We start from the raw sequence: 13,051 nt of genomic DNA on the forward strand, positions 1-13,051 counted from the left end.
ACTTATGTCAAATTGTACAAATTTGTAAGTTATGTGTTATTTATATTTCCATGTATGATAACACATATGGGAAAAATGAAAGAGATGAGAGCAGGTGCAAATGAACAGAGCAAATGATAGAGCCTTATGTGTTGCCAAAGTTTAAGAGTCAAGGGAAGAAAAGGTCACAAGAAACAGAATGGTTAGAGATATGGGAGAAGATCTGGGATTCACACAACAACCCAAAATGGAAAGAGCTTCCAGAAGTGGAGGCGGGTGAATAGTTTCAAAGAACCAAGTCATGTGAGATTAGGAATGAGAATAAGTCTTAAGATTAGAAAGAACCTAGTTGAGAATGGGCCTTGATTTAAGTTATGATCCTGATGTAATTTCCAAGTTAGTCTCAAAAACTAAACAATAGAGATGATTGAAAGCTGACTTCTTGAAGGCATTGCAGAGTAATTGATTACTATTGTGTAAGGCTGAAGCATAGTCACAATTGCCTTTAAGCCTATGAATAAAAATGAACAGTTGTTCTTATACTGCAAAGTGTTTCATGAAAGCAAATATGTTTAAAGCACTCACATAAAAGAAACAGCCATTAAACATGGAGAAGAATATCTTAGAAGTCGTGGAGTATATGGCCTTGCTGCTGCTGCTGCTGCTGCTAAGTCACTTCAGTTGTGTCCGACTCTGTACAACCCCATAGATGGCAGCCCGCCAGGCTCCATCACCCCTGGGATTCTCCAGGCAAGAACACTGGAGTGGGTTGCCATTTCCTTCTCCAATGCATGAAAGTGAAAAGTGAAAGTGAAGTCGCTTAGTCATGTCTGACTGTTAGCGACCCCATGGACTGCAGCCTACCAGGCTCCTTCATCCATGGGATTTTCCAGGCAAGAGTACTGGAGTCGGTTGCCATTGCCTTCTCCAGTATATGGCCTTAGATGTCTTGAAAAGTGCTTAGAAAATCATTGTAAGTATATGTGTATATGGGCTTCCCTTGTGGCTCAGCTGGTAAAGAATCCACCTGCAATGCTAGAGACATGGGTTTGATCTCCAGGGTTGGGAAGATATTCAGGAGAAGGGAAAGGCTACCTGCTCCAATATTCTGGCCTGGAGAATTCCACAGACTGTATAGTCCATGAGGTCGCAAAGAGTCGGACACGACTGAACAACTTTCACTACATATATGTATTGGGTTGGCCAAGAAGTTCACTCAGGTTTTTCCATAACTAAATTCATTCGGGTTTTCCCATAAAACCATAGTTATGGAAAAACCAGAACAAAAACTTTCTGGCCAACCCGATATGTATTAATATGATGATTTCAGAAAAGCAGGAAAGTGAAATGATATCAAAATTCTTTAAAAAGCCTTATTATTGATTTTTACTTGTAAAGGAATTGAATAATGTGTCTGAAATGCCAACCAGGATTCCCAGACATGAAGAGTATTCAAGTAATATTAATCATTCTGTCACCAGCTCTAGACATAGCTTCATTCATTTCAAAATTTATGTACATCCACTGTCCCAGGTACTAGGGATGAATCTTACCAACACTCCTTATTATTCTAGTGAGGGAGACAGATTGAAAGAGTAAACAAATATATGACTAAAATAATTGCAGTTTGTTAGTAGTTATGAAGAAACCAAATAAGGGACAGAAGTGCAGAACCCTTGAAAGGACAGTGAAGATGGCTCCTTCAGAAACATCTTTGAGTGATATGATCTGATATGTGAGCAGAGCACATACTCTTGTTAAACTGCCATAGAGAACAAATAAGTTTGTAGCCAGATCTCTCCTTATTTTCCTGTTGCCAGGATAAGGCTAGTCGATTTGTGAGAATTTCAAGTTGCTCTTAGTGAATGACTACAGTCAGTAGTGTTTTCATCTAGGAAAAAAAAAAAAAAAGATCTACTCTTGGCTTGTGTTGAATTTTAACACTCAGAACCCAGCATGAATTTGTAACTCCGATCTACTAGATTTTTTTTTTCTGGTACAAATAACCTCACATACTAAAAGTTTTATTTACATTTGGCTTGCCTTTAGATAGAAAAATTAACTAAGGTCCCAAGTCTGAATTCTACCTTCTATAAACGTAGTGACTAGGAATAAAAGATGAGATGTCTTGATTTATACCAGCTGGAGAGGCTGGCTATGTTTTCATTTTTCTCAAGGCTTTCAAGTCATTTCCTTGAACAAAATCAACCAGTTATGCACTTTGAGTACCTTTTGCAATACTTTTTATGAGCAGTTTTTAAGGTCCATTAAGCCAGCATTGTACTTTTACATCTGTATTTTAAGTTTTGCTTCCCTTCTTATTTTTCATACATAGTTTGGAAGGTGAACACAAATTATTCAAGTGCTATTTCCATCTGAAATCCTACTAAAGAAAACTGGTTGGAGCTAAAAGGACTTCCATGAATTGGTTATCACCAGGGAGGTGATGATAAAATAGATCTAAGATGCCACTGATCATTTCTAAATTTTTGTGCATATCTAGGGAAAAGGGAACATAATATTCTTGTTGTACATGTAAGAGTTTGAATATTTCAGGTCATGTCTAACATATTCTAAAGGTCCTTTTGGTGCATTTGTGTGTGTGTGTTAGTCACTTAATTGTGTCCAACTCTTTGTGACCCCATGGACTGTAGCCCACCATGCTCATCTGTCCATGGAATTCTCCAGGCAAGAATACTGGAGTGGGTTGCCATTTCCTTCTCAGAGGGTCTTCCCAACTCAGGCTTTGAACCTGGGTCTCCCGCATTGTAGGCAGATTCTTTACCATCTGAACCACGAGGGAAGCCTTTTGGTACATTTAGTAATTATCAATATGAGTTACTCTCATGATATTCTAGAAAGGTAAGTGCTATCCTCACTTTACAGATTAAAATGTTGAAATTTAATCTGACTAGAAAATGAACGGAAGAGCATTGAAATCTGATTTTCCTTCCTTGATAGCTTTTTTGGTGATTCTACATGACTATGGGCTTCCCATGTGGCTCAGTGGCAAAGAACCTACCTGCCAATGCGGGAGATGTGGGTTTGATCCCTGGGATGGGAAGACCCCCTGGAGAAGGAAATGGCAGCACACTCCAGTATTCTTGCCAGGGAAATCCCATGGACAGAGGAGTCTGGTGGGCTACAGTCCATCGGGTTGCAAAGAGTCGGACACAACTTAGTGACTGAATGCACACACATGCATATCACTATGAAGTGAGGCTAGATACCAGCCTCGGCCTGTATAACTGGATATAATCCACAAGGGAATGAACAATAATGCGAGTTACAGCTTTTGAAAACCTAGCATTATTTCTGGGCTGGGAATTTCCTTGTGGGAGTGGGAACTGGAATTTCTCTGTCCCCAGAGAATTTCTGTTGTGACCCCAGCAGCCTAAGACAGCATATCCACTGGGGTTGAAGGTAAAGCAAATGAAGGGCTGACTCATGGAACAGGCAGATACCTGATGCTTTCCAGTGCATCCTGTCTTAGAAGTTCCTGAAGAAGATGCAAATTAAGGGAGAAAACCCAGAAGAGGAGCATATGAGTTCCAGGAAATAAAAAGGGTTTCCGTGGCCTTGGGCCACAAGAACTCTGGGACTTTCGGTTCTGTCATTGGTACCACTGTCTGCTGCTGCTTTGCTCTTGGCCTGTTCAGAGTAGGGCAACTCCACTGGTGGTTCTCTTCTTCCCTTCCCTACCCACTCCTGGTAAGGGGGATCATCACTAAGATTCCCCAAGCAACAGTACATGGTGTGATTTCTTGTGGTGACCTAGATAGCCAGCTCTCACTGGGATCTTGCTGCCCCAGCTAGTGTATTTGAGAAGGCTGGAGTCTTGGCCACTAAGAACCCCTGGAACTCAGGTCCCCTTTTCTCCATCCCCACCTCTGTACCTTGTCAGATCTTGCTTTTCAGTCCTTCATGGTCCTGGCCCCAAGCTGCAAGCTGGTGGTACTAGACTAGCTCTGAGCAGAAAACATTCCCCTGTCTACTGCCTTGCGTTTAAAAATAGTTTAAAGCCACAGATATTTAAAGATTAGGAGAGCTAATGTAAAATGTTGGATTTCATACTTCTTTTAAAAATGCAAGAACTGGCGTTATCGAGTCCTCAGACCTCGAGGCAAACAGCTTGATCCAGCTTAGTTGGGCGGCTTCCTTTAGGTGGGGCATATATTTCTCAGTTATTGCAGTTCCTACCTATCCCCTGCGTTTTACCCTAATCGCTCTACTCACTTGTTTCAGGCCAGGGTCCTGGAGGTATTTGAGCTTGCAGTGTCTTTCTAGACATTCAAATCACAAAGTCCAGTTTACTTGCCCGGATATTGCCTACATATTGAGTCCCTTTTTGAGATACAAATTCCTATCTTCCTCTTGAGAAGTGTTTCTAAGAGAGGAGGGAAATAAAACACACCCGTTATATTTTACTCATCCTAACCACATACAATGGAAGAAACTTGCTTAGAAGAGATGAAACACTTCAGTTATGGATACATAACTTAAAAGTGTTGGTCTCTCAGTCATGTCTGACTCTTTGTGACCCCATGGACTGGGGGTCACAGAGGACCACCAAGCTCCTCTGTCCATGAAATTCTCTAGGCAAAAATACTGGAGTGGGTAGCCATTCCCTTCTCCAGGGAATCTTCCCGACCCAGGGATTGAACCTGGGGTGTGTGTGTGGGGGGGGGGGGGGGCGCAGATTCTTTACCATTTGAGTCAGCAGGGAAGCCCAACAGAACTTAAGTCAGGGTTTAAATTCAGGACTTTCGGCCTCCAGAGTCCAAATGTTTTCCATTACACCATGAAAAGAATGCACTGTAAAGTAAAAGCTAACATTTTCTACCCTAAAAGGAGATTTTTTAGTGACTCCATCTGCAAATATTTAACTTCACCTATGAAAAGAGAAACTCAAATGATCGTTTGCCAAAAGACTGAGCAGACTGTCAATCCTTGTGTTCTTTTTTTGTTCCAGCCTCCCACTTGACAACCAAATTACAATGAAGTACAACACATATATTTTCATTATTTATATGCAACTGCTTATATTCCAAATGACTATGATCTGAAGATTGCTGTGTGTCTGTGTGATGTCAAGCACACAAAGACATATATAAATGTCTTTCCCATGGTTGGTGTTACTTTTTCAAACAGGTATCTTCCACTAAAAAAAACTATAGTCAGAGTATAGTATAAATTTCTATAAAAATACATTGTTAGAGAGATTTTACTCATACAATAATAATGATGCAAGTTTACAGACTTTTCATAATTTTAGTTTTATGGCTGAAATATAGAAGTTTCTTTAATGCTCTTTTTTTTTTTTTAATAGAGTATATTTCAGTTCAGTTAAGTCACTCAGTCATGTCAAATTCTTTGAGACCCCCATGGACTGCAGCATGCCAGGCTTCCCTGTTCATCACCAATTCCCAGAGTTTGCTCAGACTCATGTCCATCAAGTCAGTGATGCCATCCAACCATCTCATCCTCTGTCATCCCCTTCTCCTCCTGCTTTCAATCTTTCCCAGCATCAGGGTCTTTTCCAGTGAGTCGGTTCTTTGTATGAGGTGGCCAAAGTATTGAAGTTTCAGTTTCAGCATCAGTCCTTCCAGTGAATATTCAGGACTGATTTCTTTTAGGATTGACTGGTTTGATCTCCTTGTAGTCCAAGGGACTCTCAAGAATCTTGTCCAACACCACACTTCAAAAGCATCCATTCTTCAGTGCTCAGCTTTCTTTATTTATGAAGAATATAAATGCAAATATATAAAGAATATACATGTAAACAGTATAGTTGCTTTACAGTACTGTGTTTGTGCCATAAGTGAATCAGCTATATATTTACATATATCCCCTCTGTTTTGGATTTTCTTCCAATTTAAGTCACCACAGAGCTCTGAGTAGGTCCCTGTGCTAGACACTAGGTCCTCATTTGCTATCTGTTTTGTACGTATCAATTATATTTTATATGTATGTGTGTGTGTGTGTGTGTGTGTGTGTACATGTGTGTGTCAATCCCAATGTCCCAGTTCATTCCACTCCTTCTTTTCCCCTTGGTGTCCATACATTTGTTCTCTACATCTGTGTCTCTATGAAACATAGACATTTTAAGAATTTTTAATCTTTTCCATTTTGCTTGATAATGAAACAAACCTTCTATTGACTAAATTAAAAGCAAACCAAAATGAAAATGTTTTCATAATATTTTAAAACATTCCCCCCAGAAAGATCTCCTAATTGTTAACAGTCAGTGTTTCACCAAATATCTTGCGAATTGGCATACAAAATGAATCATCGCAGGTGGCAATCCTGAGTAATCAATAAGACTTTAAATTATGTATATCATAGTCTTTTAATAAAATAGGGAAGTATACAAGTAATTTTAGAAACAATTAGCTCCAAAATCATTAACCTTGTCTTAGAATTTTATTTTCTACAAGTAATTCTAGCTTTCCAAGAATTCACTGTAGATGAAGTTGTTAAGACTTTACTGGGACACTTACTTTCAGGTCACATATGTTGGTTTTGAGTGTTAACAATGAAGAAGTATTTCTGGAGGGAACTTTTATCTGCATTCCACAAATAATGATCGTGCCACACTCCCAAACCCCCTCCTCACATATACCACATGGCTTGTGTGAGACAAGACAGCTGCAATTCTTGATATTCTGTGCATCTGCGTCAACTTACTAATGCCTTTAGAAAGGATGCTCTGAGAGACAAAGAGTCCATGGGAATCCCCATAAGGCTATTGGTTGATTTTTCTGCAGAAACTTAGCAGCCCAGAAAGTAGTATATGATGTTTTCAAAGTCCTTCAAGGAAAAAGCCTGCAACCTAGGATATTCTACTGAGCAATATTATTATTCAGAGTAGAAGGAGAAAGAAAGTATTTCTCAGGAAAGCAAAAACTAAAAGAACTCAGAAATACTAAACCTACCCTAAAATAAATATTGAAAGTTCTTTTCTAAATAGAAAAGAAGCAAGAAAAGGGGAAATCACAGTAGGAAAGACAAAAATATAAACAACTGAAGGTCACTTAAATAGGCCGGTACATAGACTAAAAAACAACCAAAAGACTTTGTAAACATGATTATACCTACAATTAACAACAAAAGAGTAAACACGAAGGTGTAAAATAGGACATCAAAATAAAAAAAAATATGGGGGAAGGAAGTATAAAAATGTAGTTCTTTTAGATTTTGTTTGAACTTACGAGACTGTCAGTTTAAAGCAGGTAGATATAGTTATGGGTCAACATACTTGAAAACCAGGTAACCACAAATCTCAAGCATGCAATAGAGTCACAAACACCAAAAAGAAAGGAACTCAAGCATGCTACAAAATAAAAAAATCAAACCACAAAAGGAAAAAGAAAAAGAAGACATTAAAAAAGAAATACAAAATCAACTAGAAAATAAGGTTTAAATTGGCAGTGAGTAGAAACCTATCGATAACTATCTTTAAAAAAAATATTTATTGGAATACAGTTGATTTACAATTTTGTGTTTGTTTCCAGTATACAGCAAAGTAAATCAGATATATACCTATCTCCACTCTTTTTTTAAGATTCTTTTCTCATTTGGGCCATTACAGAGGAGCGAGTAGAGTTCCCTGTACTATATAGCAGGCCCTTACTAGTTACCTGTCGCACTTCCCATGGTGCGTGTATGTCAGTCCTAATCTCAGTCTGTCAGTTTATCCCCACCTTCTCTTATCCCCTGGTAGCCATGGTTTGTTTTATACGCCTGTGACTCTACTTCTGTTTTGTAAATAAGTTCATTTGTAAGTTTAATTTATATTCCACATATGAGCAGTATCATATGATACTCATCTTTCTGTGTCTAGCTCACTTCACTCAGTGTGACAGTCTCTAGGTCCATCCATGTTGCTGCAAATGGCCACTTTTTCTTTTTTATGGCTGAGTAATATTCCATATATATATATATATATATATATATATATATACACATACATACACACACACTACATTTTCTTTATTTGTTCCTGTGTTGAGGACATTTATGTTGCTTCAGTGTCCTGGCTATTGTAAATAGTGCTGCATTGAACACTGGGGTACATATATCTTTTTGAATTATGGTTTTCTCCAGGTATACTGCCAGGAGTAGGATTGCTGGGTCATATAGTAGTTCTGTTTCTATTTTTTTAAGGAACCTCTGCCCTGTTTTCCATAGTCACTGTACCACCACAAATTTACATTCCCACCAACAGTGTTGGAGGGTTTCCTTTTCTCTATACCCTCTCCAGTGTTTATTTTTGTAGATTTCTTGCTGACAGCCACTCTGACCAGTGTGAGGTAATACCTCGTAATTTTGATTTGCATTTCTCTAGTAATTAGTGGTGTTGGGCATCTTTTCATGTGCTTTTGGGGCATCTATGTATCTTCTTCAGAGAAATGTCTGTTTAGATCTTCTGCCCAAGAATATTTAATATTCTTGATATTAAGCTATATGAGCTGTTTGTATATTTTGGAGTTTAGTCTATTGTCAGCTGCTTCATTTAATTTTCTCCCATTCTGAGGGTTCTCTTTTTGTTTGTTTGTGGTTTCCTTTGCTGTGCAAAAAACAATTACTTAAATGCCAATGGCCTAAATGCTCTGATTAAAAGGCATAGGATGGCAGATTGAATTAAAAAAAAAATTTAACCTACAATATGCTGCCTATAAGAGACTCACTTCAGGGCAAAAGACATACAGGTTGAAAATGAAGAGATAGAAAAATACAGTTCATGTAAATGGAAATGACAAGAAAGTTGGAGTAGCAATACTCATATCAGAAAAAAAGTAGATTTTAAAACAAAGGCCATACAGAAAGACAAAGTAGGGCATTACATAATGATAAAGAGATCAGTACAAGAAGAGGATGTTATATTCATTAACATAGATTTACCCAATATGTGCTTGCATGAGTGCTGTCACTTCAGTCATATCCAACTCTTTGTGACCCCATGGACTGTAGCCCACCAGGCTCCTTTGTCCATGGGATTCTCCAGGCAAGAATACTGGAGTGGGTGGCCATGCCCTCCTCCAGGGGATCTTCCCAACCCAGGGATCAAATCCGAGTCTCTTATATCTCCTGCATTGACAGGCGGGTTCTTTACCACTAGCACCACCTGGGAAGCCCAACAGAACAAATAATAACAGACATAAAGGGAGAAATTGACAGGAACAATGTTGTGGGAGACTTTAACATATCACTGACATCAATTGACAGATTGTCCAAACAAGAAGTCAGTAAGGCACAAATGTCCTAAGTGACACAATGGATTAGTTTGACTTATAGTCTCTGCAGCAAAAGATGGAGAAGCTTTATACAGTCAACAAAAACAAGACCAGGAGCTGACTGTGGCTCAGATCATGAACTCCTTATTACCAAATTCAGACTCAAATTGAAGAAAGCAGGGAAAATCGCTAGACCATTCAGGTATGACCTAAATCAAATCCCTTATGATTATACAGTGGAAGTCAGAAGTAGATTTAAGGGCCTAGATCTGATAGATAGAGTGCCTGATGAACTATGGAATGAGGTTTGTGACATTGTACAGGAGACAGGGATCAAGACCATCCCCATGGAAAAGAAATGCAAAAAAGCTAAATGGCTGTCTGGGGAAGCCTTACAAATAGCTGTGAAAAGAAGAGAAGCGAAAAGCCAAGGAGAAAAGGAAAGATATAAGCATCTGAATGCAGAGTTCCAAAGAACAGCAAGAAGAGATAAGAAAGCCTTCTTCAGTGATCAGTGCAAAGAAACAGAGGAAAAGAACAGAATGGGAAAGACTAGAGATTTCTTCAAGAAAATTAGAGATACCGGGGAACATTTCATGCAAAGATGGGCTTGAAAAGGACAGAAATGGTATGGACCTAACAGAAGCAGAAGATATTAAGAAGGGATGGCAAGAATACACAGAAGAACTGTATAAAAAAGATCTTCACGACCCAGATAATCACGATGGTGTGATCACTCATCTAGAGCCAGACATCCTGGAATGTGAAGTCAAGTGGGCCTTAGAAAGCATCACTACGAACAAAGCTAGTGGAGGTGATGGAATTCCAGTGGAGCTATTTCAAATCCTGAAAGATGATGCTGTGAAAGTGCTGCACTCAATATGCCAGCAAATTTGGAAAACTCAGCAGTGGCCACAGGACTGGAAAAGGTCAGTTTTCATTCCAATCCCAAAGAAAGGCAATGCCAAAGAATGCTCAAACTACCACACGTTTGCACTCATCTCACATGCTAGTAAAGTCATGCTCAAAATTCTCCAAGCCAGCTTCAGCAATACGTGAACCGTGAACTCCCTGATGTTCAAGCTGTTTATAGAAATGGCAGAGGAACTAGAGATCAAATTGCCAACATCTGCTGGATCATGGAAAAAGCAAGAGAGTTCCAGAGAAACATCTATTTCTGCTTTATTGACTATGCTAAAGCCTTTGACTGTGTGAATCACAATAAACTGTGGAAAATTCTGAAAGAGATGGGAATATCAGACCACCTGACCTGCCTCTTGACAAATCTGTATGCAGGTCAGGAAGCAACAGTTAGAACTGGACATGGAACAGCAGACTGGTTCCAAACAGGAAAATGAGTACGTCAAGGCTGTATATTGTCACCCTACTTATTTAACTTAAATGCAGAGTACATCATGAGAAACGCTGGACTGGAAGAAACACAAGCTGGAATCAAGATTGCCGGGAGAAATATCAATAACCTCAGATATGCAGATGACACCACCCTTATGGCAGAAAGTGAAGAGGAACTAAAAAGCCTCTTGATGAAAGTGAAAGAGGAGAGTGAAAAACTTGGCTTAAAGTTCAACATTCAGAAAACGAAGATCATGGCATCTGGTCCCATCACTTCATGGGAAATAGATGGGGAAACGGTAGAAACAGTGTCAGACTTTATTTTGGGGGGCTCCAAAATCGCTGCAGATGGTGATTGCAGCCATGAAATTAAAAGACGCTTACTCCTTGGAAGGAAAGTTATGACCAACCTAGACTGTATATTCAAAAGCAGAGACATTACTTTGCTGACTAAGGTCTGTCTGGTCAAGGCTATGGTTTTTCCAGTGGTCATGTATGGATGTGAGAGTTGGACTGTGAAGAAGGCTGAGCACTGAAGAATTGATGCTTTTGAACTGTGGTGTTGGAGAAGACTCTTGAGAATCCCTTTGAGTGCAAGGAGATCCAACCAGTCCATTCTGAAGGAGATCAGCCCTGGGATTTCTTTGGAAGGAATGATGCTAAAAGCTGAAACTCCTGTACTTTGGCCACCTCATGCGAAGAGTTGACTCATTGGAAAAGACTTAGATGCTGGGAGGGATTGAGGGCGGGAGGAGAAGGGGATGACAGAGGATGAGATGGCTGGATGGCATCATGGACTCGATGGACGTGAGTCTGAGTGAACTCCGGGAGTTGGTGATGGACAGGGAGGCCTTGCGTGCTGCAATTCATGGGGTCACAAAAGAGTCGGACACGACTGAGTGACTGAACTGAACTGAATTGATATTTACAGGATCTTAAATCTTAAAAAAAAAAAAAAAACCCTCTGAATACACATTCTCTTTCATAATGCATGAGATATCCCCTAGGATAGACCACAACTTAGTGACAAAAAAGTTCAAATGAATTTATGAAAACAGAAATCATTTGAAACATCTTTCTGACTACAACTGTATGAAACTAGAAATCAACAACAGAAAGAAAAATGTGAACAAAAACAAACACAAGGAGGCTAAACCACATGCGACTGAAAAACAAATTTGTCACTGATGAAATGGAAAAAGAAATAAGAAAGTACTTCAAGACGAATGACGATGAAAATACAACTATACAAAATGTATGAGATGAAGCAAAAGCATTTCTAAGAGGGAAGTTCAAAGCAGTACAGGCTTTCCTGGAGAAACAGGAAAAATCTCAAATAAAACATAACCTACCACCTCAAAGAACTAGAAATGAAGAACAAAACCCACAGTCAGCAGAAGGTATAATAAAGAGAAGAGATGAGTCTCTATCATAGAGATTTAAAAAATAGAAAATATCAATATAACCAAGAGTTGGTGTTTTGAAAAGATAAACAAAAACCTCTAACCAGTTTTACTAAGAAAAGAGAGAAAACCCAAATAAGCAAAATAGGAAATCAAAGAGAAGAAATAAGTGATACCATAGAAATATAAAAAGTCATAGAAAATACTATGAACATATGCTAACAAATTGGGCAACCTAGAAGAAATGGACAAGTTTCTAGAAACATACAGCCTGCCAAAACTGAGTCAAGAAGAAACAGAGAATTTGGAACAAACTGATCACTAAAAGTGAAATGGAATCTGTTAAAAAAAAAAAGAAAAATCCCTGCAAACAAAAGTCCAGGACCAGATGGCTTTACTGGAGAAGTCCATCAAACACATAAAAAACATATACCAATCCTTTTCAAGCTACTTCAAAAGACTGAGGAGCAGGGAACGTTCCCACAGTCATTTTGTGAAGCTACCATCACCCTGGGGCCAAATCCAAATAAAGACTACAAAAAAGAATATTATAAGCCAATATCTTTGAATATACAGGCTCCCTGATAACTCAGCTGTAAAGAATCCACCTGCAATGCAGGAGATCCCAGTTTGATTTCTGGGTTGGGAGGATCCCCTGGAGAAGGGATAGGCTACCCCGACTCCAGTATTCTTGGGCTTCCCTGGTGGCTCAGTTGGTGAGGAATCCACCTGCAATGAGGGAGACCTGGGTTCATTCTTTGGGTTGGGAAGATCCCCTGGAGGAGGGCATGGCACCCCACTCCAGTATTCTTGCCTGGAGAATCGCCATGGACAGAGGAGCCTGGCGGGCTGTAGACCATAGAGTCTCAAAGAGCTGGGCACGACTGAGTGACTAACTACACGGCACATCTTTGAATATAAATGTAAAAATGTTCAACAAAATATTTCCAAAGCGAATTCAGTAATCCATAAAAAAAATCAGATATTACTTGGAAATATATTTGCAATGATTGCAATGTTTTAAGGTGTTATTTATTAATATTATTTGCATGTGGCCTTACTATTTTCAGCTCCCTGAAA

Source organism: Budorcas taxicolor, chromosome 10 (assembly GCF_023091745.1).
Source record: "Budorcas taxicolor isolate Tak-1 chromosome 10, Takin1.1, whole genome shotgun sequence".
NCBI lineage: Eukaryota > Metazoa > Chordata > Mammalia > Artiodactyla > Bovidae > Budorcas > Budorcas taxicolor.